Source organism: Pinus tabuliformis, chromosome 2_2, assembly GCF_031772625.1.
Source record: "Pinus tabuliformis cultivar Carrire ecotype Pingquan chromosome 2_2, CPIR1, whole genome shotgun sequence".
In the NCBI taxonomy this organism is placed as follows: domain Eukaryota; kingdom Viridiplantae; phylum Streptophyta; class Pinopsida; order Pinales; family Pinaceae; genus Pinus; species Pinus tabuliformis.
The window spans coordinates 803,279,571-803,307,261 of record NC_142300.1 but is presented as its reverse complement, the minus strand read 5'-3'; the positions used below and the strand labels follow the sequence as shown (position 1 = coordinate 803,307,261).

General features: G+C 49.0%; 2 non-coding genes and 1 pseudogene across 2 annotated transcripts; all 3 read left to right on the top strand.

Annotated features, from left to right (window-relative positions):
- Positions 1 to 14,893: 14,893 nt before the first annotated feature.
- LOC149195345 (18S ribosomal RNA) lies at positions 14,894 to 16,702 on the top strand. Its single transcript, XR_016255457.1, has one exon. It is a non-coding gene; the product is annotated as an 18S ribosomal RNA (ribosomal RNA).
- Positions 16,703 to 19,353: 2,651 nt separating this feature from the next.
- Positions 19,354 to 19,507, top strand: LOC149195344 (5.8S ribosomal RNA). Its single transcript, XR_016255482.1, has one exon. It is a non-coding gene; the product is annotated as a 5.8S ribosomal RNA (ribosomal RNA).
- Positions 19,508 to 19,754: 247 nt separating this feature from the next.
- LOC149195343 (25S ribosomal RNA) lies at positions 19,755 to 23,007 on the top strand (annotated as a pseudogene).
- The last annotated feature ends 4,684 nt before the right edge of the window (positions 23,008 to 27,691 follow it).

The following is a 27,691-nucleotide window of genomic DNA, read 5'->3' as shown; positions in this document are numbered from 1 at the left end:
CGTTCGGGCGGGTCGGACGAGGTTGTCCGTGCAAAAATGTTTGGGCGGGTCAGGCGAGGGCGTCTGTGCAAACCTGTTCGGGCGAGGGCATCCGTGCAAATGTGTTTGGGTGGGTCGAGCGAGGGGGTCCGTGCAAACCCATTTGGGTGAGTTTTTCGGGCGAGGGCATCTGTGCAAACTCGTTCGGGCGGGTCGGGCGAGGGCGTCCGTGTCAACTCATTCAGGCAGGTCGTTTGAGGGCATCCGTGTGAACTCGTTCGGGCGGGTCGTTTGAGGGTGTCCGTGTGAACTCATTTGGGCGGGTCGTTAGGGTGATGACGCGCCCGGGGGAACGAGCCCATATCAAAAATGCTAAGTTGTGACCCGAGGTTGGCTTTGTGCACGTTCGTGTAGCTCGTTTGCCCGGCTCTCCCTTGTCGCTTCTTTTCGGTCGTGCGGGCGGCCTCGCAAATTTGTTCGGGCAGGTCGTTTGAGGGCGTCCATGTGAACTCATTCGAGGGGGTCGTTCGGGCGAGGGTGCACCCACGCGAATGAGCCCGTATAAAAAATGCTAAGTTGTGACACAAGGTTGGCTTTGTGCACGTTTGTGCAACTCGCTTTCCCGGCTCTCCCTTGTCGCTTCGTTTCGGTCGTTCAGGTGGGTCGTTTGAGGGCATCCGTGTGAACTTGTTCAGGCGGGTCGTTCGGGCGAGGGCGCGCCCGGGCGAACGGGCCCTTATAAAAAAAGCTAAGTCGTCACCCGAGGTTGGCTTTGTGCACGTTCGTGCAGCTTGTTTTCCCGACTCTCCCTTGTCGCTTCGTTTCGGTCGTTCGGGTGGGTCGTTTGAGGGCGTCTGTGTGAACTTGTTCGGGTGGGTCGTTCGGGCGAGGGCGCTCCCGGGCGAACGGGCCCATATCAAAAAATGCTAATTTGTGACCCGAGTTTGGCTTTATGCACGTTCGTGAAGCTCATTTTCCCGGCTCTCCCTTGTCACTTCGTTTCGGTCGTTCGGGCGCCCATGCAAAATCGTTCGGGCGGGTCGTTTGAGGGCGTCTATCTGAACTCTTTTGGGCGGGTCGTTCAGGTGAGGGCGTGCCTAGGTGAACGAGCCTGTATCAAAAAATGCTAAGTTGTGACCCAAGGTTTTCTTTTTGCACGTTCGTGCAGCTCGTTTCCCCCGGTCTACCTTATCGCTTCGTTTCAGTCGTTCGGGCAGGTCGTTTGACGGCATCTGTGTGAACTCATTTGGGCGGGTCGTTCGGGCGAGGGTGTGCCCGAGAAAATGAGGCCATATCAAAAAATGCTAAGTTGTGACCCGAGGTTAGTTTTTTGAACGTTCGTGCAGCTCGTTTTCCCGACTCTCCTTTGTCGCTTCGTTTCGGTTGTTCGGGCGGATCGTTTGAGGGCGTCCATGTGAACTCATTCGAGCGGCTCGTTCAAGCGATGGCGTGCCCTAGCAAATGAGCCCGTATAAAAAAATGCAAAGTTGTGACACGAGGTTGGCTTTGTGGACGTTCAAGCAGCTCGTTTGCCCGACCCTCCCTTGTCGCTTCGTTTCAGTCGTTCAGGAGGATCGTTAGAGGGTGTCCATGTGAACTCATTCGGGTGGGTCATTCGGGGGAGGGCGTGCCCAGAAAAACGAACCCATATCAAAAAATGCTAAGTTGTGACTCGAGGTTGGCTTTGTGCATGTTCATGCATCTCGTTTGCCTGGGTCTCCCTCGTCACTTCGTTTCGGTCGTTTGGGCGGGTCGTTTGAGGGTGTCCATGTGAACTAGTTCGGGCGGGTCGTTCGATCGAGGGCACACCCAGGTGAATGAGCCTATATCAAGAAATGATAAGTTGTGACCCAAGGTTGGCTTTGTGCATGTTCGTGCAGCTCGTTTGCCCGGCTCTCCCTTGTCGCTTCGTTTCGATCGTTCGGGCAAGTCGTTTGACGACATCCATGTGAACCCGTTTGGGCGGGTTGCTTGGGCGAGGGCACGCCGGGGCGAACGATCCGGTATCAAAAAATGCTAAGTTGTGACCCGAGGTTGGCTTTGTGCACGTTCATGCAGCTCATTTTCCCGGCTCACCCTTGTCACTTCGTTTCGGTCGTTCGGAGGCCCATGCAAAATCGTTCGGGCGGGTCGTTTGAGGGCGTCCGTGTGAACTCGTTCAGGCATGTTTTTTAGGCTAGGGATCGCTCGGGTGAACGAGCCCGTATCAAAAAATGCTAAGTTGTGACCCAAGGTTGGCTTTGTGCACGTTCGTGCAGCTCATTTGCCCAGCTCTCCCTTGTCACTTCATTTCCGTCATTCGGGCACACATGCAAAATCATTCGGGCGGGTCATTTGAGGGTGTCCGTGTGAACTCGTTCTGTCAGGTCGTTCGAGCGAGGGTGTGCCTGGGTGAACGAGCCCATATCAAAAAATGCTAGGTTGTGACCCGAGGATGGCCTTGTGCACGGTCGTACGGCTCATTTGCCCGGATCTCCCTTGTCGCTTTGTTTCGGTCGTTCGGGCGCCCATGCAAAATAGTTCTCGTGGGTCGTTTAAGGGCATCCTTGTGAACTTGTTCGAGTGGGTCGTTCAGGTGAGGGCGCGCCCAGGCGAATGAGCCCGTATCAAAAAATGTTAAGTTGTGACCTGAGGTTGGCTTTGTGCACGTTCGTGCAGCTGGTTTTCTCGGCTCTCCCTTGTCGCTTCGTTTCGGTCGTTCGGGTGGGTCGTTTGATGGCGTCCATGTGAACTCATTCGGGTGGGTCGTTCAGGCGAGGGCACGCCCGAGTGAATGAGCCGGTTTCAAAAAATGCTAAATTATGACCCATGGTTGGCTTTGTGCAAGTTCGTGCAGCTCGTTTGCCCGGCTCTCCCTTGTCGCCTCGTTTCAGTCGTTCGGAGGCCCATGCAAAATCGTTCGGGTGGGTTGTTTGAGGGCATTCGTGTGAACTTGTTCGGGCGGGTTGTGCAGGCTAGGGCTCACCCGGGCGAACGAGCCCGTTTCAAAAAAAGCTAAGTTGTGACCCGAGGTTGGCTTTGTGCACGTTCGTGCAGCTCGTTTGCCCGGCTCTCCATTGTCGCTTCGTTTCTGTCATTCAGGCACACATGCAAAATCGTTCGGGCGGGTCATTTGAGGGCGTCCGTGTGAACTCGTTTGGGCGAGTCGTTCGGGCGAGGGCACGCCTGGGTGAACGAGCCCGTATCAAAAAATGCTAAGTTGTGACCCGAGGATGGCTTTGTGCACGGTCGTGTGGCTCGTTTTCCCGAATCTCCCTTGTCGCTTCATTTCGGTCGTTCAGGCGCCCATGCAAAATCGTTCGAGCGGGTTGTTTGAGGGCGTCCATGTGAACTTGTTCGGGCAGGTCGTTCAGGCAAGGGCATGCCCGGGCGAATGAGCCCGTATCAAAAAATGCTAACTTGTGAACCGAGGTTGGCTTTGTGCACATTCATGCAGCTTGTTTGCCCGGCTCTCCCTTGTCTCTTCGTTTCGTTCGTTTGGGCGGGTAGTTTGAGGGCGTCCGTGTGAACTCGTTTGGGTGGGTCGTTCAGGCAAGGGCACACCCAGGGGAACGAGCCCGTATCAAAAAATGCTAAGTTGTGACCCGAGGTTGGCTTTGTGGATGTTTGTGTAGCTCGTTTGCCCGACTCTCCCTTGTCACTTCGTTTCGGTCGTTCGGACGGGTTGTTGATGGTGTCCGTGTGAACTCGTTCGGGCAGGTCGTTCGGGCGAGGGCACGCCTTGGCGAACGAGCCCGTATCAAAAAATGCTAAGTTGTGACCCGAGGTTGGCTTTGTGCACGTTCGTGCAACCCGTTTTCCCGGCTCTCCCTTGTCGCTTCATTTCAGTCATTTGGGCAGGTCTTTTAAGGGCGTCCATGTGAACTCGTTCGGGCGGGTCATTCGGGCGAGGGCACGCCTGGGCAAACAAGCCCGTATCAAAAAATGTTAAATTTTGACCCGAGGTTGGCTTTGTGCACGTTCGTGTAGCTCGTTTTCCCGGCTCTCCCTTGTTGCTTCGTTTCGGTCGTTCGGGCAGGTCATTTGAGGGCGTCCGTGTGAACTCGTTCAGGCTGGTCGTTCGGGCGAGGGCGCGCCCAGGCGAATGAGCCCGTATCAAAAAATGCTAAGTTGTGACTCGAGGTTGTGTTGTGGGGGAAAGTATCCAACTCAGAATGACCCTAACCCACTCTAAGGGTGACAGTTCCTTAGCAACAGCTGAAAGCAAAGCTATCTAAAGTTTCTTCTTTATGACATGCAAGAGATACAAAGGATAGATCCACTTACCGATGTCTTGCGCAAATGGTCAATCCAATCTCCTTTGTTTGCCTCTTGCTCCCAGCTCCAAGTATTTTCACGGGCCCAGCTACACGAGATCCTGCAAATAAGACAAAGAAAAGGAAACTACAAGAAGCATGCATGCATAAATGATTCAAGGATTAGCATAAATCAAAGACGCAAGTAAGACAATTCATCATTGAAACACATGCGAATAGAAGAACCTCAAATGCTTTATTAATATATGGAAGTAAGGTTCAGGCGGTGATACAACCATGCGAGGTCCAATCCAGCATCACCTTCCCGACGGAGAGAAATCTCTTCTTCACCTCCCTCAAGCAATCACCCAATACTTCACAACTGTAAACCAACAGCGATTCTTTGCACTGAATTCCGCCCTCCAGATCCCATGGGATGAGATCCTTATATAGAGTTTTGGAGTGAAGATAAGCCAGCTTGATGTGTGACTTGTTGTCCTCTTCAACTCCAGTTGTTCTTCAGTCCTTCACTCAGAGTTTCTACCTTCCACTTGGAGTTTTAGAAGCTCTTAACTCATCATTAGGCGAATCTTATGATCAAGTGTCTTTTTGGAAGCTTCCTGGACACTGGCACTTTGAGAAAAAGATTCTTCCACATGTCCAAGTACGCCCAACGTAGGTAGCCTTTGTTCTACCTGCTATGCAACGCAGGTAGCCTTTGTTGTACCTGCTATGCAGCGCAGATGCCTAGTGGAGCAGTTGTAATGATCCAAAACTGACCTGTTTTTGAGTGTTTTTCAGTGGAGAACTGAACTGTAGTGCTGCGGTTTGCTGACCTTGTTCCTCTAAGGGTAAGAAAAACTTGTTTAGGGACTTTGGATCCCTTAGATTATTGACATTTCATGCTCTATGTTGTAAGGCACAAAAATGTCTATAACAGTTGCCCCCTAAAGTATGAGGTCGTTTATCGGGTGAAATTCTTTATTAGGAGGATCCGAAGTTCATTCAATCGCTGGGAGGTGACCTGTAACAAAAATACAATACAGTACATTATCTTTTCATACTTTCTTTTCATGATCTAGCTGAGGCGGGCATTTCCCATGCTCAGCTTTATAAATACATTTGCTGTACACAAACAGACGATCGTCTGATAATAGACGGATAATTCTCTGCTTTTAATTATCATCCTTTTAGTAGGATGATCATCTGCTGCACATGTCTATGTCTTTATCTCCTGAATATATATCGCAGCCTGGATGGATGAAACTAGATCCGGGGTCTTCAAACTTGTCTAATCTTCACATTAGTACAAGTCGGTCCATGTGAGAATTTCTTGAAGTCGAACATGGAAAGACATCGCTTGATTACCAGTCAATAATGTAAACTGTTAACAAGCGCGAGAGGAATCACCGATAATGATGATGACCCTCAAGGTACTACAGCACAATTCACGTGGTGTGAATATAGGATTTGATGTCGAACACCACGCAAAGTCTCCTGGTCGAAGGTCATTAATGTATACCTATCGCCGGGAGTGAGAAACTTGCCATTGAGGCATGCAAGCTTCAAAGTACTGAGGGGGTGTTCCTAGATCAACTTCTTGGATAGTGAGCTGATGTCGACAAGAAGTGATCCGTCAAAGGAGGGCCTTAATGAATCCCACATCAGTGACACGGAACGGAGCTAGTGATGATTGGTGAAAACGATCTGTGAAATATGATTCAGGGTGGCGGTCATGGAAGGATGAAAGATGATGTACGGTAGTGGATGGGACTCGGTTGACAATTTCTGAATGACATCTCTTGAACATATAACGACACTGTTGAGATGGATCGGTAGCATTACCCCATGTATGGATGGTATGGTGAGACCATGGTGAAGGGACCGGTGAATGATAATAACCCAACCCGATATTTATGGAGGCAAAAGTGTCATGTTCAAGAGCGACTTGCTACCATTAAGCTTTGAGGTTCTTCCCAATTTTTCCCCAGTCATTTCTGACCAGTACCTCTTTATTTTTTGACAAGCTTGAGGAGGATAACATATGCTTGATCTATAACCTGCCCTTCGGGCAAGCCCATCGCTATGTTTTTAATGAGCCTAGCGATAGGGAAACTCGTTCTTGTCTAAAGACAAGTTTGTCGCTATCTAATATTTTTAACGAGCCCAGCGACAAAGACAACTCGGTTCTTTTCATTTTTAGAGAGTCTGAAAAGTGTACATAAAGTAGACTCCAGGGGTCCTTTTTCGTCATCTAATCCCTTAAGTCCGAAAAAGTATAAAACAATACAGAAGGGATGAATGTTCGATATCTTTATCGAGCCGAACTAGACAAGCGCTCGATCTTTTTGTGCAATAATCCCTCAGGTCCAAAAAGATTAAAATCTAGAGGAGGGATAGCTCTTTCGGTCCTTTTAACGAGCTGGAAGGCCAAAACTCGGCAAAATTTTCATATTTTACGAGTCAGTGAAAAGAGCTCAAAGAAGACTCGTCTTTTGAGGAACGAGTGATAAACAGGGATAGCAGCAGATTCCAGGTACAGGTTGGAATTCTCCAATCACGACAGTATTACAAGGATGGCTAGGTGAAATCACTCTTCGCAGCTGTCCCTCAAAATAGGTAAACAATCAAGTGGATGTGAATGATCGGCCAAATGAAAAGTGGAGGTGACGGTGCACAAACACGACCAAGGCTTTTATGGCTGATGAATTTACGGTCTCAAATGGTTATTTACCGGTTCATTTTTTCTGAATGAGCTTGAACACTGGGGGAAGCCTGCTCACAAGCTTATGTTTATTTTTTAACGAGCATGAATTTCCGCATTAAAACTGCTCGGATCTTGCGTTTATTTTTTAACGAGCATGAACTTTGCCAAAACTGCTCGTTTTTACCAGTCATAAAGTAGTAAGGTCTCATGGAAGATTCCTATTTTTTAAGGAGCTTCATCTCCCTACGCTTTGCTCCATATCCTCTCTTTATGCAAGCTGGGTATCGGCTAATCCTACGAGTTTAACGGGTTAGACCTACAGGTTTAAAGGGAGGACCTAAAAAACTAAAAAACAAAATAGCCGCCCGTGCTTGCATTCCAAGAGGTTTGCATGCCCCCAGGTGTAAGTCTAATTTCAAGGTTACCCCTCAATTTGCAGGTAAAACATTTGTTTTACCGGGAGAGGCCTACCTCTTTCTGGTTACCCAAAGAATGGTTTTATTTGCTGCCGCAAATGAAACTCTTTCTTCGGCGATGTCTATCATTAGGTTACACAAAGATGGTTACAATCTGTTGCAGCAAATAACATCTCTTCCTTTGGGGGCTGCCCCTACTTATCCTTTAAAACATTTGTTTTAATGGGTGAGGCTGGCCTTTTACCCAAAGACGGTACCTACTTGCTGCCGCAAATGGATCCCCCTCTTTGGTAGAGCCTACCTATCTAGACAAAGGTGAATGACCTTTGTCAAACAAGTAACCTTGACAGAAGAATCCTATTCTAGAACAACCCCACTCCTAACAGCCCCTTCTGAGATTCCCAGTCTCTCTTTGTCTTCTTGTCTTTCTTCTCCACGAAGATGGCTCAGAGGAAGATTCACAAAGATGAAGGAGGGGACGGGGTACGGACTAGTCATATTCTTCCGTGGAAATTCTACTTTACACCCAAGGTTTCTTCTGCCTCCAGAGCAGACCAGGATGCATGCCCCCTGGGTTCCGGCCTTCCTTTCCTGAATCACTCGCCTTCATCAGGAAGAAGAACCGGAGGTAGAGACCTTTCTTGATCAAATTGATCAAATAGACCATTCAGGGTAGGTATGTGACTATTTGCGATGCGTGATCCCGGAAATGAAAGTTGGTCTACGAGCTTGACCATTCTTCCTTCGTATGGAAAACACATTATTCGAAAGAGTGAGGAGACTATTGCTTCCATGCAATATATGTAGTCTCATCCAAGGAGTAGGTTATAATCCAAGGGTCCTTGGATGACTATCAAGCCCATCTTGATAGCCTTCCCTTTCAAGGTAATAGGCACATTAGGTAGAATCCCTAATGGTCGACTGGTTCCTCTGTCAAAACCCGAGAGATTTCTTGTCTCAGGCAAAAGCGTCGGGCAACCCAGTGCTTTCCAAGCAATAGAGGACAGAATACTCACAGATGCCCCTTCATCAATGATAGTCCCAGCCATCACCATTTTGTATATTTGGACTATAATTCTAAATGGTATACTGGCTGGTAACCGGGGTCTTCCTAGTTGGTTCCAATCAAAGGACACAACTAGGTTGCTTGGTGGTGGGACCGAATATACAGCCGGATATGATCCCGACGATGCTCCTTCCTGCGATAAAGGAGTGGGCGCATTGTCCAGATGCTCATCAGGATCGGTGTTGATGAAAAGAATATGGACGGTGTCATCCTTACTCTCTTCGGTGAGGGCGTCAACTGAAGATGAATCCTCAGTGACTGTGGTATGTGAAGATGAAACTTCTGAAGGGAGAACCGGGTCAACTGCCGTTTCAACCTTTGGACTTTCGTCCGGTCCGGATTCAGTAGGTTCACTTTCAGCGACTGACACTTCAGCTGGCCCTATGAGCGGGGCAGCTATATTTTCGACCAACGAAGGACTTGGCAGGAGTTTTTGATATCCAGGAGGAAGTAGCACCAGTGCCACCGGTTGATCTTCCAAAACTCTCTTTGCTTCGTCTAAAAAGGGACAACGGCGAAGGGTGTGATTGCCTTCACACAGTTTGCAGGGGAATCTCATTCCCCTTCGTTGTCTAGAACCTTCACTTTCGCTGGTCGACGGTAAGCATTCAACCTGGTTGTCAGAGGTTGACGCTTCCGAATCGTGCAAACGAGGGGACCAGTCCCTTAGTATCCGGGGAATACTGGGACAACCACTGTGGAAGTGGTTCCCTCTACATATGACACATGGCGATTTGGGCCCGGTCCGTGCCGCGTGTGGGTTTTCGTTAGATACCTTCTGCTTGCCCCCAGGCGCGTTTGGCTCCTTCTGCTTCTTTTCTTTCTTCTTCTTTTCCTTCTTCTTTTCTATGGGAGCTCCGCTTTTGGCGGCTTGACCTTTCGAAGAAGAAGGATCGGAGGAAGGCGCATAAGAAGTGGAAGGCTGGGGGGTAGCTCTAGACGGGTCTAACTATTGACTCGACTGTTCAGGAACCATGGTGGTCTGAACTACAGCGGTTGAGAATAGCCATACTGGCAGGCCAATTGTCAGTCCTGGAAGCGACAATGTGGCCATGTGGGCGCACCGACTTCTCCCCAAGAGGAGAAAGGGCTAGGGGTCCCATCATGCGGAATCCCTTTGTTGGTGTGCTCCATGTTCTCAACTTTTAAGATCAACGTAGGAATCAGGGGTAATTATGTTCCGTTTAAGATGAATTTTATATGACGACGCTTTTTTAAGACACAACTTGCTTTTTCACTTTTTAAGAGTCGAGAAAAAGCTAAAGATGACTCTAGTCTCCTTCGATGTATTAACGAGCCCGAAGTGACAAATGCTCGGATGGACTTTTTCAGTTATAGAGTTTGAAAAAGGCCAAAAGAAACTACTCTGGAGTTCTAGGCAAGGGTGTGCCAAACCTTTCGCGAAACCACAGAATACGTTTTACGGTACGAGTGGTCGATCTTTGTGAATGCTGTGTTCACTGCATCGCGATCAGTAGGGCGGCCGACACGGCTTCCTATGGATAAAAGCTTTGTTCCTATAGGGGTCCCCCAATATACGCGACGGTACATGGGGGCTCAAGTCCGTATTAGTGCTATCGTCCCTCAGGAGGAATCACCCACCTTCGTAGAGATTGACAGTCACTATGTTTAACGACGCCGGTTCACGTCTCTACCTAGACCTCTACTGTGTTTCGTTATGTTTCAAAGCGTTGTTAGATAAATTCAGTTCTTTTTAGGTTGATCTTGCTTAGCAGTTTGCCTTTATGGATCACCACGTGATGTATGAGACAAATCCTAAATGCAGTCTAAGAATGATAAGCAAGCTTTTTCAATTCTTTCAACTTATGAAAACCTTAACTACTGAAGGAAAAGAAAGACATCATCTTTTCAAACAGATCATAGAGCACACACTGATGCACTTTTCCTAAATCGACATGCAAACTGTCAAAATGCACATGCACAATGCAAGTATTTATTTTCTTCTTCCTTAATGTTGATGATTACAAAAAGAAAGCTGTTGTATAATTTCGAATTCGATTTCAAGCGTAAGCAAACAAGTTTTGTCCAATAATCAAAAGAACACCTTAAGATTCACTCGTTCCAACACAAGAAATACTGAAATTCGAACCATATAACGAAAGAAAATGCTCAAGCAGCTATGAACAGCAATAAACTAGCTCTTAGAATCACAACGACACTTTCTCACAGGTCTAGATCCAAGAGGTCATAGCAAGACTAGTTCGCTTTCGCTATGGGAAACAGTGAATGACAGCAAGAAATACAATAAGAACAATCACGGTTTCTTCATACAACTGAGGGGGAATGAAGGGAAAGAGAAGTGGTTTCAGCTGGGTATACAGGTTGACAACAGGCTGCAAAAACAATACTGAAAACTGGGCAACAGACAGTGGGTAACCCCAGCTGCACAAGGCAAAACTGGATCAGCGCAGGTGCTGCACTGCCAATCTGAGATGCAGCGCAGGTAGCCCCTTCGGGACCTGCGTTGTCAGTGCAGGTAGCCTTTGTAGCAGCTACACTGATGAGACAACTCTCGTCTCTCTCAGATTCTGGCTCACAGTTTGCTCAAAAATGAGCGGTTTTTGGCCAAATCAGTTGCTATCAGTCAAGTATACTCTAGAGGATGATTAAAGGAAGATGAACACTATCACAAAGAGCTAAAAAGAGTCCTTGTGGATCAGCTCTTCAAATCATAAACATGCCCAGCACTGGGCTAGAGTAGCTGCCCTCTACTTTGCATTCGAAGGACTCGCATGCAGTTCGATTCGGTACTCTTTTGTTTAAGAAATGAATAGCAAGAAACACAAGCTACCAACAAGACACGATCCCCAGCGGAGTCGCCAGTCTGTTGGGGGGGAAAGTATCCAACTCGGAATGACCCTAACCCACTCTAAGGGTGACAGTTCCTTAGCAACAGCTGAAAGCAAAGCTATCTAAAGTTTCTTCTTTATGACATGCAAGAGATACAAAGGATAGATCCACTTACCGATGTCTTGCGCAAATGGTCGATCCAATCTCCTTTGTTTGCCTCTTGCTCCTAGCTCCAAGTCTTTTCACGGGCCCAGCTACACGAGATCCTGCAAATAAGATAAAGAAAAGGAAACTACAAGAAGCATGCATGCATAAATGATTCAAGGATTAGCATAAATCAAAGACGCAAGTAAGACAATTCATCATTGAAACACATGCGAATAGAAGAACCTCAAATGCTTTATTAATATATGGAAGTAAGGTTCAGGCGGTGATACAACCATGCGAGGTCCAATCCAGCATCACCTTCCCGACGGAGATAAATCTCTTCTTCACCTCCCTCAAGCAATCACCCAATACTTCACAACTGTAAACCAACAGCGGTTCTTTGCACTGAATTCCGCCCTCCAGATCCCATGGGATGAGATCCTTATATAGAATTTTGGAGTGAAGATAAGCCAGCTTGATGTGTGACTTGTTGTCCTCTTCAACTCCAGTTGTTATTCAGTCCTTCACTCAGAGTTTCTGCCTTCCACTTGGAGTTTTAGAAGCTCTTAACTCATCATTAGGCGAATCTTATGATCAAGTGTCTTTTTGGAAGCTTCTTGGACACTGGCACTTTGAGAAAAAGATTATTCCACATGTCCAAGTACGCCCAACGCAGGTAGCCTTTGTTCTACCTGCTATGCAACGCAGGTAGCCTTTGTTGTACCTGCTATGTAGCGCAGATGCCTAGTGGAGCAGCTGCAATGATCCAAAACTGACCTGTTTTTGAGTGTTTTTCAGTGGAGAACTGAACTGTAGTGCTGCGGTTTGCTGACCTTGTTCCTCTAAGGGTAAGAACAACTTGTTTAGGGACTTTGGATCCCTTAGATTATTGACATTTCATGCTCTATGTTGTAAGGCACAAAAATGTCTATAACAGGTTGGATTTGTGCACATTCGTGCAGCTCGTTTACTTGGATCTCCCTTGTCGCTTCGTTTCGGTCGTTCGGGCGCCCATGCAAAATTGTTCGGGCGGGTCATTTGAGGGTGTCCATTTCAACTCGTTCGGGCGGGTCATTTAGGTGAGGGCACGCATGGGCCAACGAGCCTGTATCAAAAATGCTAAGTTGTGACCCGAGGTTGGCTTTGTGCACGTTCGTGCTGCTCGTTTGCCCGGCTCTCCCTTGTCACTATGTTTCTGTCGTGTGGGCACCTATGCAAATTCCAGATGATCCGAGCGACAAGTTTTCTTTCCGTGTGAAAGGTGGTTTGGTAATCGAGTTGTGTTTTTAGGTTTGCCTGAATGATGGCCTTGGGTAATTTTTAGGGCAACCGATTTTCCTCTTCTCTCCATCCCCACTCGGTAGTGCATGAGCAGTAATGTTGTCTATGCTCGTCTTGGAAGGCATATGTGAAGAATTCCCCTTGTGCTGTCCAAGTTCTTGGATCTGCATGGGCTATTGTGGTATGACTCCCTGGCTCGTCCTGGTCCCCCTCGTGCCCCTCCAGATGATACCAGCGATAGGTTTTCTTTCCGTGTGAAAGGTGGGCTGGTAATCGAGTTGTGTTTTCGGGTTTTCCTGAACGGTAGTGATGGGTCGTTTGTAGGGCGGTTGATTTTAATCTCTTCTCCATCCCCACTCGGTAGCGCATGAGCGGTAATGTTGGCCATGCTTGTCCTGGGAGGCATATGTGAACAATTCCCCTTCTGCTCTCCAAGTTCTTGGAGCTGTATGGGTTGTTGTGGTGTGGCTCCCTAGCTTGTCCTGGTCCCCGTGTGCCCCTCCAGATGATACTAGCGATGGGGTTTCTTTCCGTGTGAAAGGTGGGTTGGTAATAAAGTTGTGTTTTTGGCTTTTCTTGAATGATGGCCTTGGGTCATTTCTAGGGCAGTCGATTTTCATCTTCTCTCCATCCCCACTCGGTAGCGCATGAGTGGTAATGTTGGCCATGCTCGTCCTGGGAGGCATATGTGAACAATTCCCCTTCTTCTCTCCAAGTTCTTGGAGCTGTATGCGCTATTGTGGTGTGGCTCCTTGGCTCGTCCTGGCCCCCTTGTCCCCCTCGAGATGATACGAGCGACATGTTTTCTTTCTATGTGAAGGTGGGTTGGTAATCGAGTTGTGTTTTCGGGTTTGCCTGAATGATGGCCTTGGGTCGTATGTAGGGAAGCTGATTTTCATCTTCTCTCCATCCCCACTTGGTAGTGCATGAGCTGTAATGTTGGCCATGCTCGTCCTGGGAGGCATATGTGAAAAATTCCCCTTCTGCTCTCCAAGTTCTTGAGCTGTATGGGCTATTGTGGTGTGGCTACTCGGCTCATCTTGGTCCCCGCATGCCCCTCCAGATGATACCAGCGACAGGTTTTATTTCTGTGTGAAAGGTGGGTTGGTAATCGAGTTGTGTTTTTGGGTTTCCCTAAACGATGGCCTTGGGTTGTTCGTAGGGCGGTCGATTTTCATCTTCTCTCCATCTCCACTGGGTAGCAAATGAGTGGTAATGTTGGCCAGGCTCGTCATGGGACGCATATGTGAACAATTCCCCTTCTGCTCTTCAAGTTATTTGAGCTGTATGGGTTGTTATCGTGTGGCTCCCTGGCTCGTCCTGGTCCCCTCGTGCCCCTCCAGATGATACCAGCGATGGGTTTTCTTTCTGTGTGAAAGGTGGGTTGGTAATAAAGTTGTGTTTTTGTGTTTGCTTGAAATGGCCTTGGGTCATCTATATGGTGGTCGATTTTCATCTTCTCTCCATCCTCACTTGGTAGCGCATGAGCGGTAATGATGGCCATGCTCATCCTGGGAGGCATATGTGAAAAATTCCCCTTCTGCTCGCCAACTCCTTGGAGCTGTATGGGCTGTTGTGGTGTGGCTCCCTGGCTCGTCCTGGTCCCCTCGTCCCCCTCCAAATGATACCAGCGACAGGTTTTCTTTCCGTGTGAAAGGTGGGTTGGTAATCGAGTTGTGTTTTCACGTTTGCTTGAACGATGGCCTTGGGTCGTCTGTAGGGCGGCCAATTTTCACCTTCTCTCCATCCCCACTCGCTAGCGCATGAGCAGTAATGTTGGCCAAGCTCGTCCTGGGAGGCATATGTGAACAATTCCCCTTCCTCTCTCCAAGTTCTTGGAGCTGTATGGGTTGTTGTGGTGTGGCTTCCTGGCTCATCCCGGTCCCCCTCGTGCCCCTGTAGATGATACCAGCGACGGGTTTCGTTTCCATGTGAAAGGTGGGTTGGTAATCAAGTTTTGTTTTTATGTTTACCTAAACGATGGCCTTGGGTCGTTTGTAGGGTGGCCGATTTTCATCTTCTCTCCATCCCCACTCGGTAGCGCATGAGCGGTAATGTTGCCCATGCTCATCCCGGGAGGCATATGTGGACAATTTCTCTCTAAGTTCTTGGAGGCATATGTGGACAAAACAACCTTCCCTAAGCAATCAATCACTTCCACACCTAGCACACCAAACCTATAGCAGCAATCTGAGCACTACAAGCTCTCGATAAGGGAGCGCCCAGAATTCCCTTTGAAGTGGGAGGGTGCCACCTGGTTGATCCTGTTAGTAGTCATATGCTTGTCTCAAAGATTAAGCCATGCATGTCTAAGTATGAACTAATTCAAACTGTGAAACTGTGGATGGCTCATTAAATCAGTTATATTATTTTTGATGGTACCATACTACTCAGATAACCTTAGTAATTCTAGAGCTAATACATGCACCAAGTCCCGACTCTTTGGAAGGGATGCATTTTTTAGATAAAAGGCCGGTGCGGGCTTGCCCGCTTCTTGGGTGAATCATGATAACTCGACGGATCGCACAACCCTTGTTCTGGTGATGCTTCATTCAAATTTCTTCCCTATCAAATTTCGATGGTAGGATAGAGGCCTACCATGGTGGTGATGGGTGACGAAGAATTAGGGTTCGATTCCAGAGAGGGAGCCTGAGAAACGGCTACCACATCCAAGGAAGGCAGCAGGCACACAAATTACCCAATCCTGACATGGGGAGGTAGTGACAATAAACAACAATACTGGGCTCATCGAGTCTGGTAATTGGAATGAGTACAATATAAATCCCTTAACGAGGATCCATTGGAGGACAAGTCTGGTGCCAGCAGTCGTGGTAATTCCAGCTCAAATAGCATATATTTAAGTTGTTGCAGTTAAAAAGCTCATAGTTGGATCTTGGGTCGTAAAGGTCGGTCTGCCTACTCAGTGTGAACCTGCCCTTCCATCCCTTTTGTCGGCAGCGTGCTCCTGCCCTCAATTGGCTGGGTCGCGGTTCCGGCACTATTACTTTGAAAAAATTAGAGTGCTCAAAGCAAGCTTATGCTCTGAATACATTAGCATGGAATAACATGATAGGAGTCTGGTCTTATTGTGTTGGCCTTCGGGACCGGAGTAATGATTAATAGGGACTATCAGTGGCATTCGTATTTCATTATTAGAGGTGAAATTCCTGGATTTATGAAAGACGGACCACTGCGAAAGCATTTTCCAAGGATGTTTTCATTAATCAAGAATGAAACTTGGGGGTTCGAAGATGATCAGATACGTCCTAGTCTCAACCATAAACGATGCCAACTAGGGATCGGCGGATGTTTCTCTAAGGACTCTGCCAACACCTTCTGAGAAATCAGAGTGTTTGGGTTCCGGGGGAGTATGGTCGCAAGGATAAAACTAAAGGAATTGATGGAAGGGCACCACTAGGAGTGGAGCCTGCGGCTTAATTTCACTCAACACGGGGAAACTTACTAGGTCCAGACATAGTAAGGGTTGACAGATTGAGAGCTCTTTCTTGATTCTATGGGTGGTGGTGCATGGCCGTTCTTAGTTGGTGGAGTGATTTGTCTGGTTAATTCTGATAACGAACGAGACCTTGGCCTGCTAACTAGCTACGTGGAGGTTCCCCTTCGCGGCTAGCTTCTTAGAGGGACTATGTCATTTAGGCCAGGGAAGTTTGAGACAATAACAGGTCTGTGATGCCCTTAGATGTTCTGGGCCGCATGCGTGCTACACTAATGCAGCCAACGAGTTTTCATTCCTAGTTCGAGAGGATCGGGAAATCTTCTCAAATTGCATCGTGACGGGGATAGACCATTGCAATTATTGGTCTTCAATGAGGAATTCCTAGTAAGCGCGTGTCGTCAACTCGTGTTGACTATGTCCCTGCCCTTTGTAAACACCGCCCATCACTCCTACCGATTGAATGATCCGGTGAGGTGTTCAGATCACGTCGATGATGGCGGTTCGCCACCATCGATGTCATGAGAAGTTCATTGAACCTTATCATTTAGAGGAAGCAGAAGTCGTAACAAGGTTACCGTAGGTGAACCTGCGGTAGGATCATTGATAGCAGGGGTTTTCTTTTTTGGTTCGGGTTTGTTGGGCGTCGATTGCAATGTGGGACTTTGTGGTGCGTCTCTAGGGTAGCGGGTTTGGTGTTTGGTGGGAACATTGTTGGTTGCTTGTCTCAAGGTAACGCTTGTTTTTTCGTGTGTGCTTGCAAGCCATGCTTGTGCTTGTCCCACCCATCCTTTGTTTTTCTTCCCCCCAATGTGTTTCTGCTGGGGGTTCGGAAGCTTGTTTCTTGGGAGCCCTTCCGATGATCTGTTTGGCCGGGCATGGTTGCTGCAGATTTGAGGTGCTTGGTAAATACGATGGATAAATTTGGACTCATTCGTAGCGGCGGTGCTCAGTCTTTTGTTCGTTGGAAGGCATGGGCCAATGGTGCGGGCTTCCATGGTTGGTTCTCTCGAAAAGGTGGCGACGGTTGATGTGTTTCTTGGGTGAGTTTTTTCGCTGGTGGTTGGGTCGAGGGAGTGGTTGTGCGCGCCTGGTAGCTCAAACCTTCCTTGAGGGGAGATTATCAGGGTGTGGTCAGTATGGGATGGATGAAGAGCAGTTCAACCCATTGGTATGGCCACCCTAGTCCCTCCTGATCGTTCCTCGACATGCCCTTGCGAAAGGGTTGGGTGTACAGGTAATGAAAAAACCATCCCTCAGTCTGAGCTCCATCGAGATCGCAATTTTCCCTGCCGACGGGCATGAGGGTGGCAATATTATCTCGTGCATTTGCCGTCGAGGGAATTCCTCATCCTCTCGTGAGCCACTCCACTTCTAAGGGAAAAAGAAGTAGCGGGTTGTGTCTTTGTTCCTCCCTTTGGATTGTGGGTTTTTTGTGGGACTTGCATCATTTCTTCATTTTGTGGTGTGCGCTTTTCAAACGTCCCTCTCTCTAGTGGCCTTGCACCATCGATGTATTTGTGGCCCGCGGCTTTCTCCAGCGTTGAGTGTCGGCCTGTGACAACTCCTCTTTGGAGTTTGATTCTTTGACCCCCATTGCCTCTCTCGCTGGAAAGGTTGTTGGGTGTTTTGTACACGGAGGGGTGCAATAGCGGGGTGGGTTTGCATTATGGGTAGCAGTCTATTTGTCATTTGAAGCCTTATGCCGCTGGGTTGGGGGGGCTATTTGCCTCTCAGTGACGTGCTCCAGACACTGGTCTCATCGTGGCCCTCGTCTTTTCTATTTGTCAATTTTGGGTTGTGATTTATTTGATTGGTTGTTTGCTATGTTGTAAAGCTGGAAAGGGTGTTGTGCTGAATGCATGTGGGAGGGTGTGAAGAGGTGGGGCGCTTTTTTGATTGGGTGCCTTGTTTGATTTCTTTTTGGTTAGTGGAAATCTGCTCGGTGTGCTGTTGAGCTTATCTCTTTTCTTGGGATCTTTGTTTCTTTGGTGTTGTTTTCTCTACCTTTTGTCCCTAGCCTTACGGAGGAGATGTTGGATTGTTGTGGATTGGTGTTCGGGAAGGATGAAAAGCAGTGCAAGTTCCCAGGGTGGCCACCCTAGTCCTTCTCGATCATCGTCCCCTGCAGTTCCCCCTTTTTTCTGAAGGCACGGGGTCTAGGAAGCTTGTTCTCTATTTGAGCCTCTCCTTGTGAGCTGGTAGTCACATTTGATATCTCCTGCTTTCCTCTTGTTTTCTTCCCTTCTTGCTTTCGGCCCCTTAGCTTTACGGAGAAAAGGTGGGATTGTTGTGGATTGGTGTTCAGGAAGGACGAAAAGCAGTGCGAGTTCCCAAGGTGGCCACCCTAGTCCTTCTCGATCACCGTCCCCTACAATTACCCCCCTTTTTGTGAAGGCACGGGGGAGGGGAAGCTTGTTCTCCATTTGAGCCTCCCCCTGTGAGTTGGTGGACGCATTTGGTATCTCTCTTTCTTTCATGTTGTTTTCTTCCCTTCTTCCTTTCGGCCCCTAGCTTTACGGAGAAAAGGTGGGATTGTTGTGGATTGGTGTTCGGGAAGGACGAAAAGTAGTGTGAGTTCCCAAGGTGGCCACCCTAGTCCTTCTCGATCACCGTCCGCTACAGTTCCCCCCTTTTTGTGAAGGCATGGGGTTGGGGAAGCTTGTTCTCTGTTTGAAGCCTCCCCTTGTGAGCTGGTAGACACGGTTGATATATCCCTTTCTCTCTTGTTGTTTTCTTCCCTTCTTCCTCGTGGCCCCTAGCATTACAGAGAAAAGGTGGGATTGATGTGGATTGGTGTTCTGGAAGGACGAAACACAGTGTAAGCTCCCGGGTTGGCCACCCTCGTCCTTATCGATCGTTGTCCCCTTCAATTCCCCCCTTTTTCCGAAGGCACGGGGCTTGGGAGGCTTGTGCTTTTTTTTCTACCGTTTTCTTCCTTTCGGTCCCTAGCTCTATGGAGAAAAGGGGGAATTGTTGTGGGCTGGTGTCGGGGAAGGGCTAAAAGCAGTGCGAGCTCCCGTGGTGGCCACCCTAGTCCTTCTCGTTTACTGTTCAATGCATTTCCCCCCTTTTTGCGAGGGCGTGGGGCTGGGGGAGATTGTCCTCTGTTCAAGCCTACCCCCGTGACGGGGTTAGACACCTTTGTTTCTCTTTCTCTCATGCGTTTTTCCTCCTTTTGCTCCTTAGCCTTACATTTGTTGTGGGGGGTGCCCCTATTTAGTTTTGTGGCTGATTTTTCGGTAATACGTTGAAACGACTCTCGACAATGGATATCTCGGCTCTTGTTACGATGAAGAACGTAGCGAAATGTGATACTTAGTGTGAATTGCAGAATCCCGTGAATCATCGAGTTTTTGAATGCAATTTGCACCCGAGGCCTCAGTCGAGGGCACGTCTGTCTGGGCATCACATCCCATTCAAACGTGCTCCCTGCAATATGCTAGGGAGTAGCGGAGCTAGTCGTCCGTGCCCCATGTGGTGCGGTTGGCTAAAATACCTCAAGCGATGTTTCCTGGCGTGCGTCGGTGAGCGGTGATTTTGTCCCCTTGGATGGGTAGTCGGTGTTAGCCGATGCGGGCTTTGTGTGGCATCGCTCGAACTTGCTTTGCTCTCTCTTGTCCTCCCATGGGGTACGGCGGATTTAGCTCCAACTTTGCGACCTCAGCTTAAGTGAGAACACCCACTGAGTTTAAGCATATAATTAAGTGGAGGAAAGAAAACTTACAAGGATTCCCCTAGTAGCGGCGAGCGAACCGGGAAGAGCCCAACATGAAAATCGGGTAGCGGCGCCGCCTGAATTGTAGTCTGTAGAAGCGTCCTCAACGGAGGACCTAGGCCAAGTCCCTTGGAAGGGGGCGCCTAAGAGGATGACTGCCCCATTGGCCCGGGACCCTGTCGCATCACGAGGCATTGTCGGCGAGTCGGGTTGTTTGGGAATGCAGCCCTAATTGGGTGGTAAATTCCGTCTAAGGCTAAATACAGGCAAGAGATCGATAGTGAACAAGTACCGCGAGGGAAAGATGAAAAGGACTTTGAAAGGAGAGTTAAAGAGTGCTTGAAATTGCCGGGAGGGAAGCGGATGGAGGCTGTCGATGCGTCTTGGTCGGATGTGGAATGGCTCAGGCTGGTCCGCCGCTCGACTTGAGGTGCAAACCAACATGAGTTTCTGCATCGTCACAAGCGCGGTTGGATTACTGCATGTCAGTTTTCCATTGCGGTGGTTGAGGAATGAAGCGTGCGCCCTTGTGGCAGGCCGTGTGCACCTGCGTGTTCATGGTGTTGGTTGGTGGGCTTTCCACTCGACCCATCTTTAAACATGGACCAAGGAGTCTAACATGTGTGCGAGTTGACGGGTTTGAAAACCTGTGAGGCGCGGGAAAGGTTCCATGTGAACAGCACTTGGACATGGGTTAGTCGATCCTAAGAGATGGGGAAGCCTTGTATCAAGGGTGCACTCTGCACGAGCATCGAAAGGGAATTGGGTTAATATTCCCAAAATGGGACATGGTGGTGGGCGGAAACATTATGAAATCCGGAGACGTCGTCAGGGGCCCCAGGAAGAGTTATCTTTTCTTTTTAACAGTTTGCCCACCTTAGAATCAGTTCACCCAGAGATAGGGTCCAGCAGCTGGAAGAGCACCGCACATTTTGCGATGTCCGATGCGCCCTTGGTGGCCCTTGAAAATCTATAGGACCGAGTACCATTCATGCTCGGTCGTACTCATAACCACATCAGGTCTCCAAGGTGAACAGCCTCTAGTCAATAGAACAATGTAGGTAAGGGAAGTCGGCAAAACAGATCTGTAACTTCGGGAAAAGGATTAGCTCTGAGGGCTGGGCCTCGGGGTCTGCGCCCTCAACTCATGGGTTGTCTACAGTCTTCCCGACCTGCTCTTACGGCGAGGGCAGGCAGTCGCGTGCCGATTGGGCTACGGGCGCAGAATGCCCCCTACTGGGGGCTTTTCCCTAGGCGTCGAACAGTCGACTCAGAACTGGTACAGACAAGGGGAATCCGACCACCGCCATGGGAAACTCGTGTTGGGAATTTGAAGCTAGAGGTGTCAGAAAAGTTACCACAGGGATAACTAGTTCGTGGCAGCCAAGCGTTCATAGCGACGTTGCTTTTTGATCCTTTGATGTCGGCTCTTCTTATCATTGTGAAGCGGAATTCACCAAGTGTTGGATTGTTCACCCACCAATAGGGAACGTGAGTTGGGTTCACGAGCATCGAAAGGGAATCGGGTTAATATTCCCGAACCAGGACATGGCGGCGGGCGGTAACGTTAGGAAACCTGGAGACGTTGTTGGGGGCCCCGGGAAGAGTTATCTTTTCTTTTTAACAGCTTTCCCACCTTGGAATCGGTTCACCCGGAGATAGGGTCCAGTAGCTGGAAGAGCATCGCACGTCTTGCAGTTTCCGGTGTGCCCTCGGTGACCCTTGAAAATCTAGAGGATCGAGTACCGTTCATGCCTGGTCTTACTCATAACTGCATTAGGTCTCCAAGGTGAACAACCTTTGGTAAATAGAATAATGTAAGGGAAGTCAGCAAAACGGATCCGTAACTTCAGGAAAAGGATCGGCTCTGAGGGCTGGGCCTAGGGGTCTGCGCCCTTAACTCATGGGCTGTCGGCAGTCTGCACGAGCTGCTCTCACGACGAGGGTGGGCAGTCGCGTGTCGATTGGGCTACGGGCATAGAATGCCCCCTGCCAGGAGCTTCTCCCTAAGCGTCGAATAGTTGACTCAGAACCGGTATGGACAAGGGGAATCCGACTGTTTAATTAAAATAAAGCATTGCGATGGTCCCTGCGGATGCTGACGCAATGTGATTTCTGCCCAGTGCTCTGAATGTCAAAGTGAAGAAATTCAACCAAGCGCGGGTAAACAGCGGGAGTAACTATGACTCTCTTAAGGTAGCCAAATGCCTCGTCATCTAATTAGTGACACGCATGAATGGATTAACGAGATTCCCACTGTCCCTATCTACTATCTAGTGAAACCACAGCCAAGGGAACGAGCTTGGCAGAATCAACGGGGAAAGAAGACCCTGTTGAGCTTGACTCTAGTTCGACTTTGTGAAATGACTTGAGAGGTGTAGAATAAGTGGGAGCCGTTTTCGGTGCAAGTGAAATACCACTACTTTTAACATTATTTTACTTATTCCGTAGGGCGGAGACAGGGCACTACCCCTGTTTTTGTCCTTAAGGCACGTTTCGGCGAGTCGATCCGGGCGGAAGACATTGTCAGGTGGGGAGTTTGGCTGGGGCGGCACATCTGTTAAACTCATGTTGGGAATTTGAAGCTAGAGGTGTCAGAAAAGTTACCACAGGGATAACTAGTTCGTGGCAGCCAAGCGTTCATAGCGACGTTGCTTTTTGATCCTTTGATGTCGGCTCTTCTTATCATTGTGAAGTGGAATTCACCAAGTGTTGGATTGTTCACCCACCAATAGGGAACGTGAGCTGGGTTCAAACCGTCATGAGACAGGTTAGTTTTACCCTACTGATGAACCACACCGCAATAGTAATTCAACTTAGCACGAGAGGAACCATTGATTCACACAATTAGTCATCTCGCTTGGTTGAAAACCAGTGGCGCGAAGCTACCGTGTGTCGGATTATGACTAAATGCCTCTAAGTTAGAATCCATGCTAGAAGCGGTGCATGTCACTCTTCGAATATATCTCGACCCGCAGTAGAGGTGTTTCTTTGTTGCCCCCAGGGGCCCGTGTCATTTGCAAACCGCCACCGTGAAGCATCTCCATCGGGGCAGCTTTGAAGTTCAATTCCAAATGGTCGTTGAGAAGAATCCTTTGCAGACGACTTAAATACACGACGGGGTATTGTAAGTGGCAGAGTGGCCTTGCTGCCACGATCCACTGAGATTCAGCCCTTGGTCGCCTCGATTCAGAGCTTCGCTCTTGTCACAAACAAAATCTGGGAAACCCTCTCGCGCCTCTTCCTCTTCCTCCAGATGACAATTTTTCATTGCTTGGGGGAGGGAAATTTGGGGTTTCCATGCTGCGACGGAAAAGGCGCCGAAGCCCGGGAACACTGGGGTTTCCATGTTGCGCCCCGACGCCCAAAATTTGGGGTTTCCATGCTGCGCCTTGACGCCCAAAATTTGGGGCTTCCATGTCTCACCAAAAATTTGAGGTTTCCACCAGGTACCTAAAATTTGGGGTTTCCACCAGGCACCCAAAATTCGAGGCTTCCATGTCGCGCCAAAAATTTGGGGTTTCCATGCCGCGCCTCGGTGCCAAAAATTTGAGGCTTCCATGTCTCGCCAAAAATTAGGGATTTCCACCCGGCACCTAAAATTTGGGGTTTCCACCGGGCGCCTAAAATTTGGGGCTTCCATGTTGCACCAAAAATTTGGGGTTTCCACCCGGTGCCTAAAATTTGGGGGTTACGCCTGGCGTAGAAAAAAATTTGTGGTTTCCATGTCGCGCCTAAAATTTGGGGTTTCTGCCTAGCGCAAAAAATTTTGGGGTTTACAAGTCGCGCCCAAGCCTGGGAAAACTTGGGGTTTCCATGTCGCACCTCGACCGAAATCGGTGGTGCCCAAGACTGGGGAAACTTGGGATTTCCATGTCGTGCCCTAACCAAAACCGACAGCGCCCAAGCCTGGGGAAACTTGGGGTTTCAAGTTGTGCCCCGACCGAAACCGACGACGCCCAAGACTGGGGAAACTTGGGGTTTCTGAGTCGCGCCATGACTGAAACCGGTGGCGCCCAAGCCTGCAGAAACTGGGGGTTTCCATGTCACACCCCGACGCCCAAGCCTGGGGAAACTTAGGGTTTCCATGTCGCGCCACGACGGAAGCCGGCAGCACCCAAGCCTGCGGAGACTCGGGGTTTTCCATGTCGCGCCCTGGTGCCCAAGCCTGGGAAGCTTGGGGTTTCCATGTCCCGCCCTTGATGGAACCACGGGTTTCCACATTTTACTGCACGAGGGAAACACGGGGAACTTGGGGTTTCCATGACGATGCAAACCAGCTCACAAGTCTCAGGAACTTGGGGTGTTTCAAAACCGTTGCCCAAGTCTGGGGAACTCGCTGTTTCCATGTCGTGGAACACCCTGAATCACCCGAGAGTCTGTGGAACTTCAGATTTCCATGTCGTGGGGCCACGAAAAGCCACCAAAGTCCAGGTAACTCAGGCTGTCCATTTCACGGTGTGATTAAAACTGCTACCCAAGTCAGCGGACACACACGGGGTTTCCATTTCACGTCACAACAAAAATTGCTACCCAAGTCTGGGAAACGTGGTGTAAGGACCTGCGGTTTGGTTTCTCCCCATCAGTGCAAAGTGAAAACTCTATGACCAAAATGTCCGAAGAGACATAAGTATAATATGTGCATTAGAGGTGGAGCAATGGTTGGTTTATAGCGTGGGAGCATTTGGCATAACCCACGGGCCGACTTCCATGTTGGGGCGACTTGAACAAAGAATTGTTTGTCGTCCAACAATCGGATGAAAATTTTGCGACGTGTAAAGGGTGTTTTGGCATGCGGTGTTCGAGTCGGCCTGGGCAGTGACTCGCCCAACTGATCGTATAAATATGGAAAGGCGTTGGAGAATTTGGCATTCATTCGAAGATGGACATTCAAACATGAGCATTCGGTGATCAAGAAAAAAGTGCGAAGTAGTGGAGCAGGTTGCAAAAGAGGCGCAGGCATATATGTGCCTGCTCTTGGGCAAGCACACATGATACGCATAGGTTTCGGTTATCGGGTGAGGGCGCGGGTAAGGAAGGCACCCGCCATTCGGTGTGACATGGGGTGTCTCGGGTAGGTCGCCCACCCGTCGTGGAAGAAGAAACGCGGAGGTGTCTGGGGTGACTCGGGTAAGTCGCCCGCCCGTTGTGCAAAAGGAAACACGGGGTGACTCGGGTGAGGTCACCCGCCTATCCTGCAGCGATAAACGAGGTTCGGTCGAGGAGTATGGTTGGCATCTCGTGTGAGGGTGCGCCCACCCAGCTCGGGCAAGGAACTCAGTTGGCACACGGAGGTGTTGCCTATTTGTAAAATTGGCTAAGTATGAAACATGGTGTTTCCCAAGTACACTTGTAAAGCCTCGTAAACATTGTAGAGTTGAATAATATATTATATTCGGGCAGACTCATTGTTCAGGGATTTGCCCCTCCCTTTATACTGTGTAATTGTGTTCTTCATGTATAATTGTTGGTGATAATGAATGTGTATGGGTGTTTATTGGTATAAAGGAAACATAATAATACTTGGTTGTCAAAAACAAACTAAGTAGACTAATGGTTAGGCGTAGCCCATGAACATAAGTATTGGTGAAAAGAAAGTGTTCGGTAGCACCACACCTCGCCAAGTATGGCTGAAAGACTACTGTAGGCCTGGGGGCATGACACGCGGGGTTCCCATGTCTCTCGCACTGTGTTGGGCATGGCGCGCGCCCCTTGATACCTGCACGATGGGTGAGCCACCGAAGGAAGGTGCATGGGCGACCCTTGTTGCATGCCCAGATGAAAGAGGTGACCATGTGCGGACGAGTTAGGATGCGGGCAGGTGTGTGACGTGCAGCGACGAGTGTAATCGGTGAGGTGTTGGAGCCGACCCATGGGTGCGACGATGCACACGAAGGGACGCGGTGGTTCGTTGGAATGGGGCGTGTCAAGGTTATGTGGTAGGTCAGCCGAGCATGCATGTTGATGGAGCTGACCATTGTTATCCTCGAGAGACACGGCCCTTGGGCGAAAGGATGCGTATAAGTAAGGAGGATGGTGTTCGACGAAGGGACATCGAACTCAGACTTCCACATCGTAGAACAAGTGTGAAGGAAGGATTTGGACGAAAACGGAAGGAAGAGAAGGATGTGGGTAAGAGGGCCGCACCGGCGGGCGGATTACAGAGCGCAGGTCGGGCTTCGTAGCACGGATAGGCAGAGCGGGGCAGGTTACCGTCTGGGCAGGCAGGGCGCACTGCATGCGGGTCATGCACCCTCACTATGGACCACACTGACGGGCAGAGTTTGGGCGCCGTGGAAGGGAAAGTCAGGCAGACAGGTTCGCAGTTCAAGTGTGGAGTTGTGTCGTGCAAGCTGCAGGCCAATGCAGCACGACCACACGACACGACAGGTTGAAAGAATAATTGAAGAAGATAAATTTATGGTAAGTTATTTTCGCTGCATTGTTAAGAACACTTATTGGATAATTGACCGTGTTGAAGTAGGCGTAGACCGTGTACTCAAGTATGGGTAAAAGGAAAAAGTACGGCGGTGCCACACCCACTTATGCGTGGTTGAAATACTACCACTAGGATAGGAGCGTGACATGGGATCTCCCAGTCCCTCCTCCCAAAGGACAACAAATTGCGGGGAACCCAGGGATTCCATGTCCCGCCTTGTCGAAAGCATCCCAAGTGCAAGAAATTTGGGGTTTCCATGTCTTATCGCGATGGAAATCACCCCAGGTGTAGTAAACTTGGTGTACATCGAGCGTGCAACCTCACACCAAGAAAAAGGCAGAGCGAGGCGGGTTACCATCCGGGCAGGCAGGCCGCACTTCATGTGGGCCATGCGCCCTCACTATGGATTGCACCGACGGGTAGAGTTTGGGCATCACGGAAGGGAAAGTCGGGCGGACAGGTTCGCAGTTCAGGTGTGGAGTTGTGTCGTGCAGGCCGCAGGCTAGTACAGCATGCCCACATGACACGACAGGTTGAAAAAATAATTGAAGAAGATAAATTTATGGTATGTTATTTTCACTGCATTGTTAAGAACACTTATTGGAAAATTGACCGAGTGTTGAAGTAGGCACAGACCGTGTACTCAAGTACTGGTAAAAGGATAAAGTACGGCGGTGCCGCACCCGCTTATGCATGGTTAAAATACTACAACTAGGATAGGAGCGTGACATGGGGTCTCCCAGTCCCTCCTCGACAAAGGTCGCCAAATTGTGGGGAATCGGGGGATTCCATGTCCCGCCTTGTCGAAAGCATCCTAAGTGCGGGAAATTTGGGGTTTCCATGTCTCGTCGCGATGGAAATCACCCTAGGTGTAGTAAACTTGGTGTACATCGAGCCTGCAACCTCACATCAAGAAAATGGCTCGGTTGGTCAAGAGAATGAAGGTTTCTTCATTGGCAAAGGATCTCGCTAAGGATCAAAGGTTGGAGTCTCTTCTAGAGCTAGTCCACCATGGACTATCAAAAATTGAAAGAAGGACAGAGTGTCGGGGAACGAAGCACCGAAGAAACAAAGTGCAGAGAGGAGGAAGGACTCGACTTGTGCTTGGGGGATATTATTTTCAAGGGTCTAGGGCTTCGTAATGACCAATAAGAAGCTTATGAAAGGTTTTTCCTCTCTGAGAGAGAGAGTTTTTTCCCTGGCAGATAACCAACATCTTGTGTTTTTCTTCTTATGTTTTTGGCACCAGTTTGATGAAAGTAAACACACATGCATTAATAAGAAGAGAAGAAGATTAAGATAACATGATAAATTGCAAAAGAGCTTCACAAATTGTTATCAAGTCTAGAAGAATCCCGCTATACCCCATTGCCCCAGATTCTTCAACGCGGTATCAGAGCTAAGGTGACACATCAAGGAAATGGAATCTCAAGAACAT